Source organism: Gossypium hirsutum, chromosome A04, assembly GCF_007990345.1.
Source record: "Gossypium hirsutum isolate 1008001.06 chromosome A04, Gossypium_hirsutum_v2.1, whole genome shotgun sequence".
Lineage (NCBI taxonomy): Eukaryota > Viridiplantae > Streptophyta > Magnoliopsida > Malvales > Malvaceae > Gossypium > Gossypium hirsutum.
In genome coordinates, this window is record NC_053427.1 from 29395029 (window position 1) to 29404059 (window position 9031).

Sequence of the window (9031 nt, forward strand, 5' to 3'; positions counted from 1 at the left end):
GCTACAGATCGAGGAACTAGATGAATGACGGACACAGAAATCGAGAACACACGATATACTAAAATCATGCCATGATGGACTCAATGTTTTATCAGATCAACTTAAGGGTGGAGACAAAGTACTATTAGATACAGCAGACCCTCGTATTGTCACTTCTGAACCTAATGGAGCAATCCCTTTTACGGTACTTAACATTTTTCCATACGGTACAGTCAAGGTAACTCATTCCAAAGTCGGCACTTTTAAGGTAAATAATACTCGTCTAAAACCTTATTTTGATAAGATTCATAGCAGGAATGAATAGTGTAAACTTCTCGAACCACCATACCATGCAACGGAGAGGTAAGTCAAGCTTAGACTCTAAATAAGCGCTTCTCGGGAGGCAACCCGAGCACTAACACCACTAACTAGTTCATTTTTGCTATTTTTAATGTTTTTGTGCAAGTACAGTTGCCTACACGGCCTAGACACACGGGCGTGTCCTTGGCCTTGTGGAAATAGGGGTACAAAATCCCCAAAATATTGAGCCACACGGTCATTAACTTGATTCACATGGCCGCGCGACATGGCCGTGTGATGCACACGGCCTGGACACACCGGCGTGTCCTAGGTCGTGTGCAAACTGGAGCCAAATTTTCAAATTTAAATAAGTCAGAGAGCCACACAAGCGAGGCACACGACCATGTGTTCAGACACACGAGTGTGTGAGACACCACACGGGAGTATCCATAGGCCGTGTGATGAATAGTCATAAAATTTTCACGATTAACACGGGCTCAAATCGACCCACACAGGCGTGTGACATGGCCGTGTGGCCCAACACGGGTCTCACACGACTGTGTCCCTTTTTAAACCCCCCAAACCCTAAATTCTTTTCTTTTTCTTTTCCCCAAATTCTCCCCAAACCCTAGCCATCACAAGCCTTCAAAAACCTCCCCACAACCGTGCCTCCCCTCCTCCAGCCATCACCCACCACCGTTCGAACCCCCTTCCTTTCTCTTCTCTTCCTTTCCTTTTCTTTCTTTCTCTCTTCTTTCTTTCTTTCCTCCTTCTTTCCCTTTCTTCTTCCCTCCTCTTTTCTCCCTATTTCTCTCTTAAACATCGTGCGCTGTACGGCCTACTCCACACGACCGTGCCCCCCTTCCGACCGACCACTGCCCTGTCAGGTCCTTATTCTTTCTTCATTTTTTCCACTCTTTTATTCATCATTTATTTTCTTTCTTTACTGTTTATTTATTATTTTATTTCCAACTTATGCATTAGGAGATGTTTAGATAATTATAATTAGTTCTCCATATTTTAATAATGCCATTCTCTTTTATTTGCTACATTATAATTATGTTTACTTTCATTTCATGTTTAGTTACAACCATAGTGTTTCTTTCACTGTTTTGATTCATCACAGGCTACTATTTTCAATTCTTTGCTTATATGTTATGAGTCAATTATTTTGTCTATTATTCTTAGTAGTTTTTAGCTAGGAACTATTTTGCTATCTTATTTTCATTCTAGTTTTAAGTTTTTTTGTTCAAGACTATTGATCTAGGCATACCAGAACCTTTAATTACATACTTCCTTATTTATTGCTTGATGCTCTTCATTTTTCAGATTGATTATGACAAATAGACAAGGTAAGAAAACTGCTGTCCCTGTTTTGAAAAAGCGAAAGGGTTTTGGCGCAACCTCCTCGAGCGCCTCGACTGAAGCTCGTCATCCTCTGCTTTGATTCTCCTCAGCCCACAGGATGACTTGTTCTAGCTTCTTCGAGTACGATCATTGGGAGTGGGCCGATGCATTGATTGGGCCGCTTTAGAGCAGGTCCAACTAGCTCACCTTGTCCACTTCCATATAGATACCGTGCCATGGGATTGGTTCTTTGCAATCATCAAGCCCACATATTCAGAGTTGACATTGAAATTCTTCACTGCTTTCCACCTACAACACGTGATGAATACACATGATGAGGCTGGTACCATCATTTTTAGACTTGGTAGACTTGTTAGGCATATGAGTGTACCTGAGTTTGGAGCTACTTTGGGCCCCTACACAGAGGAGTTCATGGCTTCAGAGAATTTCCTACAACTTCACCGTCACATACACTATTCACCATCTTGTTATTGGACTGACCTTATGGCGAGCACGGTTCCATATGATGCAAGTCAATCAAAGGCGACTTCTCTACCTCTAGCACTACACTACATTCATGCCATCTTGGCTCACACTTTGATTGGAAGGAGAGAGAGTACCGAAGTAGCTAGCACCATCGATGCGTACTTCTTATGGTGGGCTGAGGCGGAGGCTTTGAGAGAAGGTATTGTTTGTGTAACATCCTGAAATAGGGCCTAGTCAGAATAGTAGTTTCGAAACCACAAATCTGACATCAAAATATTTATTTTATGGTTATTATGAGGCCTAGAGTATGAGTATATGCATTTGTTAAAGTTTCATGAAGAAATTCTAAGTATAAGATGTCTAATTGGAAATTAGGGACTAAATTGAATAAATCGCAAAACTTGGTTTCTAGAAGCAATTTGTATGAAATTGCTTTAGATTATTAATTAGAAGGTCTTGGAGAGCAATTTTTCCAAATTCTAAATTTTTGAACAAAAATGGGCTTGCATGGATGAAATTTTAAAGAAAGGGCATAAGGGCATTTTGGTCATTAAGCATTTTAATGAAATAAAAAGAGAAAAATGGAGCAAAACTAGGCTCATCTTCTTCCCATAGCTGCCAAAATTTGGAGGACACCATACCTAGGGTTTCTTCAATTTTCAAGCTCAATAGTAAGTGCCCCCGAGCCCCGTTTTTCATGTTCTTTGTATTTTTGAAATCCCGGTAGCTTGATCTCTCCATTTCTACCCATATTTCATGGTAGGGTTCATGTTTAAAAATTTACCCATGCATGATTTGATTGTGTTTTGACGGACTATGGAGGAATATGAAAGATTAATGTGTGTTACACATCTTTTTCTAGTTGATTTTCATGAGAAACCCTTATAAGGACCATTTTGTAAAAAATGTAAATGTGTGGTAGAAATGAGAAAATAATGGATAATGTGGGCTACCATAAGAAGGAAAAGTGTTCGGCTAGGCTCGGGTAAGATAGAAAGTGCATGTGTTTCATTATCCGAGCCTAGGGACTAAATCATAAAAATGTGAAAGGTTAGGGGCAAAACAATCATTTGGACCAGGGTAGATATTAAACTTGGAATGCATAATTAGTGCATTAATGAGTTGATTTTGCTATGATAGACCCCGAGGAAGAAATTTCAGAGGTCAATCGTGGTAAACGCAAGGTTTCGAAATAACCGAAACACAATCCCGAAAAGAATACTAGGTAAGTTCGGATAACTTAAAGTAAACCCTTAATATACATAATTGTATGATTTATGAATGCATGATATTTGCATTTATTGATGGTATGAAAATGCATGAAATGCACCTTTGGTAATGACTTGTTGATAACTGTCTCGGTTGAGGTTAAAAAGGGAATTTGATGGATAAACCATGTTTTACATGTGAATTGAGATCCTGCATGTGTTGCAGTAAGGATTTAGCCCGGACGGGTAATCTATGATCTCAAATATGGAAAGGAATCTAGCCTGGACGGGTGTTCCTTGAATGATCGAGCCTCCCGAAGAATATATGTGCATTGGATTTAGCCCGGATGGGTAATTTGAATTGGGTCTGAATTTAGCCTGGATTGGTAATTCAGATCTGAACTCATTAAGGGTGTTTGTCGCTATAAAGGATTTAGCCTGGATTGGTAATCCCGACATCACCTTACGAGTTCATATAATGGCGATTTAGCCTAGACTGGTAATCCCGCCATATGATGTGAGGTTCGCGGGAGTGCATATATGTGAAATGATCATTCGTAAGAATTGACGGATAATAGGTATTCCATCGAGATTTCCTAGAAACTCAACGAGATTAACATGGGATATATATATGTGAATGAAATGTTGAATGATAAGCTCATCTAGTTAAATTACATGATTATGTGACTAACTCATTAATTGAGTGCATGTGATAGGAAATCATTTCATAATGGATGATTTCATGAGTTAAGTATGGATGTATGTTAATTACTCGGTAAGTTTACTTTCCGATTATTAGAGCTTACTAAGCATGTAAATGCTTACCCCTCTCTTTTTCCCTGTCTCATAGAGCTCGAGGACTAGAAAAGATTGGAGGAAAATTGGAGAGTCAACACACTATCAACTAAACAAGCTTTGGTAGACTCTGTTTATTTTGTTAAATGGCATGTATAGTACTTTTGAGTATTTTATTATATGTGTGATTTGATTTTCCAGGTAAAGGCATGTAGAAATATGTTTATCTCTTTGTACATGGCCATGAAAATTGGCTTAATTTAAGTAGGCTATGACCTACGATTTTATGCATGGTTTTAATTACTAATGATGGGTTGCTATCAATTGGAAATGAGTCACATGAATTAGCCAATTTCGGATGGATTAATGTAACACGGGAACCCATGATACTAAAGAGGAAATACCCATTTATGTATGAAACCAACGATATGAGGTTTCCATACAACTATTTTCATTAAGGTTTTTTACAAGCGTAAAATTATGTTTTCTCTCAAACTTGGTAACCACTAAACACAAGTAGTAGAAAGGGGTGACTAAAGGCTTGGAAAATAGCCTAATAAAGTCCACATGGTTGGACACACGGGCGTGTGTCTAGACCGTGTGTGACACACGATTCCCTTCCATGGGTGTGTGCTATGGTCGTGTGTCCCCTACACTTAAAATTTTAGCTCAAAGTTGTACACGGGTAGGCCACACGGGCGTGCATCATGGTCGTGTTAAAATGACAGTTTCGTCCACGGGCAGGCAGGACAGGCGTGTTTCCATGGCCGTGTTGATAAGTCAGTGTTGCCCACGGTTGAAGGGCATGGGCGTGCCTCAAGATACACGGGCGTGTGAGTCCACACGACCCAATCTACATGGGCGTGTGTCCCTTTATGTTAAGAAAAATTTTCTAAGAAGCCCAAGGTTAATCGAACGCGCCGGTATTTGTCTCGCATTACCTTCTGATATGTTGTAGGTCTCGAAATCCTATACAAGAGACGTGATGTTCATGATTGAAAAGTTTTAAATTTAAGTGAAATTTTGTGACCTGAGTTAGTATACTGAAAGTGTAAAGTTTAGGTAATGCCTCGAGCCCTGTCCCGGTGTTGGATACGAGTTAGGGGTGTTACATTTATTGGTATCAGAGCTACTGTTTAGTCGGTTCTAGGACTACCGTAGAGGATGTTAAAGTTTGCTATACATGCCATTATTCGAGTGTTGATAGTGTGACATCTCCTAATTGTTTAAATTGTTTTGAATTTAGTAAATGTCTTCCAATCAAGCACAAGATGAGTCCGAGGGAGCCGAGAGCCATGCTCCAGCTTCTGTATAGCTAGCTGTATCTACTAGTAGTAGAAGGCTGATGTTAGAAGGCTAGCTAGATTAAGCTAGAACGACCTCAAAAATATAAAATTAATTAAAAAATAACCTCAAAAATAGCCACATGCAAGAAAAAAGCTAGTCAAACCTTTAAAGCACAAAAAGTGGTGTTTTTATTCAATATTTCATTGGGAGAAACCAATTAGAAAGATGATGCCATCTTTACTTTGTTTTAATTTACTTTTATTTATTAAATTACTAGTTTAACATTTGTTATTAACATAAGAATTCACTTAATTTATGTCCATATTTGTCCACTACCCTTAAAAAATGGTACATTTACCATTTAAATCCATTCAATTTAAAGTTTCATAGCCATTTGACCCTTTTAACTAATAGAACTCTACTTTTACACGTTTTACGATTTAGTCCTTTTCAGTTTATTAATCATGCAAACATTAAAATTTCTTAATGAAATTTAACACGACCCTAATACAATCCCATAAACATTAAAATGATAACAAAATAAAACACTTGTCAAATTTGTAGTCTCTAAACTACTGTTTCAATTTCACTGAAAACGAGCTATAACACATGTGATATGACCACAAAAATCACTTTTTCACTTAAAAGTCAATTTTTCACTTTGGCATGTAAGAAATGCTCATTATATTACTTATCACTTAAAATCACATATGCATGCTTAACATGCAAATCACATATATTCATATTATAACAATATTTCTCTATAACATCTCGAAATAGGGCCTAGTCAAAATAGTAGTTTCGGGACCACAAATTCGATGTTAAAATAATTATTTCATGATCATTATGAGGTCTAGGATATGAAAATAAGCATGTGTTAAAGTTTCATGAAGAAATTCTATGTGTAAGGTGTCCAATTGGAAATTAAGGACCAAATTGAATAAATTGCAAAACTTGGGTTCTGGAAGCAATTTGTATGAAATTGCTTTGGAATGTTAATTAGAGGTCCTTAAAGAATAATTTTCCCAATTTCTAAGTTTTTGGACAAAAATGGGCATGCATGGAAAAATTTGAAAGTTTAGTAAGGAAGAACATTTTGGTCATTTGGTAATAAAATTAATAAAATGGGAAAAGGGAGGCAAAATTTAGCCATTTCTTCTCCATGGCTACCAAAAATTAAAGGGTCTCCATAGGTAGGGTTTTCAACATTTTCAAGCTCAATAGTAAGTGCTCCCTAGCCCCGTTTTTAATGTTCTTCGTATTTTTGAGATTCTCGTAACATGCTCTCTCTATTTCTACCCATATTTCAAGCTAGGGTTCATGTTAAAAAATTTACCCATGCATGAGATGTTTGTGTTTTGATGATTTATGGAGGAATATGAGAGTTTAAATGATAGTAAACAACTTTTACTAAGTAGTTTTTCATGGAAATGGCTTAAGAGACCATTTTGTAAAAGTTGTGTGCAAGTAAGGGTGGCAAAAAGGCTTGGTAAATAGCCTTATTTTGTCCACACGAGTAGACACATAGACGTGTTTTTAGGCTGTGTGTGACACACAGTTAGCCCCATAGGCGTGTTGCTTGGCCATGTGTCCCTTGCATGTAAGATTTGCAAGTCAGTATGCATGGTAGTAAACACACGGGCAGAGACACAGCTGTGTGTCTCAACTGTGTGGAGGACATGGCCTTTGGCCATCGACGTTTGTCTTGACCGTGTACCCCTTATTGGATGCTGACGTTAGAAACAGAATGTCAAGATTTTTAGACACGGGTTAGGACACGGACGTGTCATGGCCGTGTGAGGGACATGGGCCATAGGTAGGGCGTGTGTCAGGCCGTGTGAAAACCCCTTTTGGTTCAAATTTAGAATTTAATTCACACGGGTTATAACTCCCCCGTACCCGAGACCGTCGCCGGAGTCGAGTACGAGGTGTTACTAAACTTAATTCATTAATTAAACAGCTTAAACAATTTATTTTAGAATTTCCAGACAAGCTGGCTAACTGCGTCACAGTCGCTTAAAAATTCATATCTCGAGTTCCAAACTTAAAATTAAGATCTGTGAATTTTCCATGAAACTAGACTCATATATATATCTACTAATTTTTTTCTAGAATTTTTGGTCGAGCTAATTAGTACAGTTTATCGATTAAAGCCGCCCCTGTTTTAGGGTTCAACTACTCTGACCCCTATGTATTATGAATCAGATATCTCCCTGTACAGAGTTTCAATGATTATGAAGTTTATTTATAATAAAACTAGACTAAATAAAGAATCTATACATATAAAGAATGACTTATAATTATTTTTTTACAATTTATGGTGAATTTTTAAATTCAAAATAGGGGATTCAGAGACCACTATGACCCTGTTCCACCAAAACTTAAATATCTCATAAAATATAACTCATTTACCTATTTTGTTCCATCCATATGAAAATAGACTATCAAGATTAAATTTCATAACTTATTCATCATTTAATTCCATTTCTACTATTTTTAGTGATTTTTCAAATTCACATCACTGTTGCTGTATGACTCTATTTTATGGCCAATTTTACCATTCCAAGGATTTTCATGGTTTAGTTAAGACATAAAGCGTACATATTATCATATATAAGCTTGATTAGCCATTCCAATAGCTAATCATTTACAAACCCTTTTCTTACCAAATCATAACCATATCATATGATCATTTGTACAAAGTGAGTATATTGCTATACGTGCCACACTCATAACATACAAGCCATTTTACCAATTTAGGTCTTCAGATAGTGTGAACGAGCCTTCGACCTATACCAATTCTCGAGCCGGCTTGTCAAAAACTACAATGAAGGAAAAGGAGGGAGTAAGCATAAATGCTTAGTAAGTTCACATGCAAATAACAAGTAACATAATCATGCCATTCAACATAAACATTATTTGCATAAACAACACCAAGACATTCATGTTACCTTTGCATTTAATATCTTACTACAATTTCATCATACTAAGTTCTCAACCCGAGGGTTTAAACACATACCTATCAAATTTTCTTATTCATCACACTTACCAACACATCACCTTCGTATTAGGCATTTTCCTTATTCTGTTAGAGATCTCCCGTTAAACACATCGGAATATGATTTTGGATACACGGATAATGTGCACATAAGTGCTATACTCATAGCTAAACAAGCTCAATTGCTTTTGAAATCTATGTAGCCAAGCTGCCATGTAACCCGCCCATAGACAAACTCGGACTCAACTCAACAAACTCGGGCGTTCGTATCCATAAGTGAACTCGGACTCAACTCAACGAGCTCGGATGCCTAGTTACATCTCACGAACTCAGACTCAACTCAACGAGTTCGGAACTCAACCATCCTAGTGACATGTCACTTGTACCCTAATCTATTCCCAAGGTTCAAACGGGATTCTTTTCAATTACACATTTTGATCGCCTTTTTCGAAATGTAAAAACTGATTCTTGCTAACATCTCATACTTATCAAGTTGTTCACATAATTTGCATATTACCAAATAATAATTCACAAAGCACAATATTTCATGATAATAAATATCATATCATACAAATATCATTAAATCACTTAAAATAAAATTATGTTACCTTATTTACACATGAACTTACCT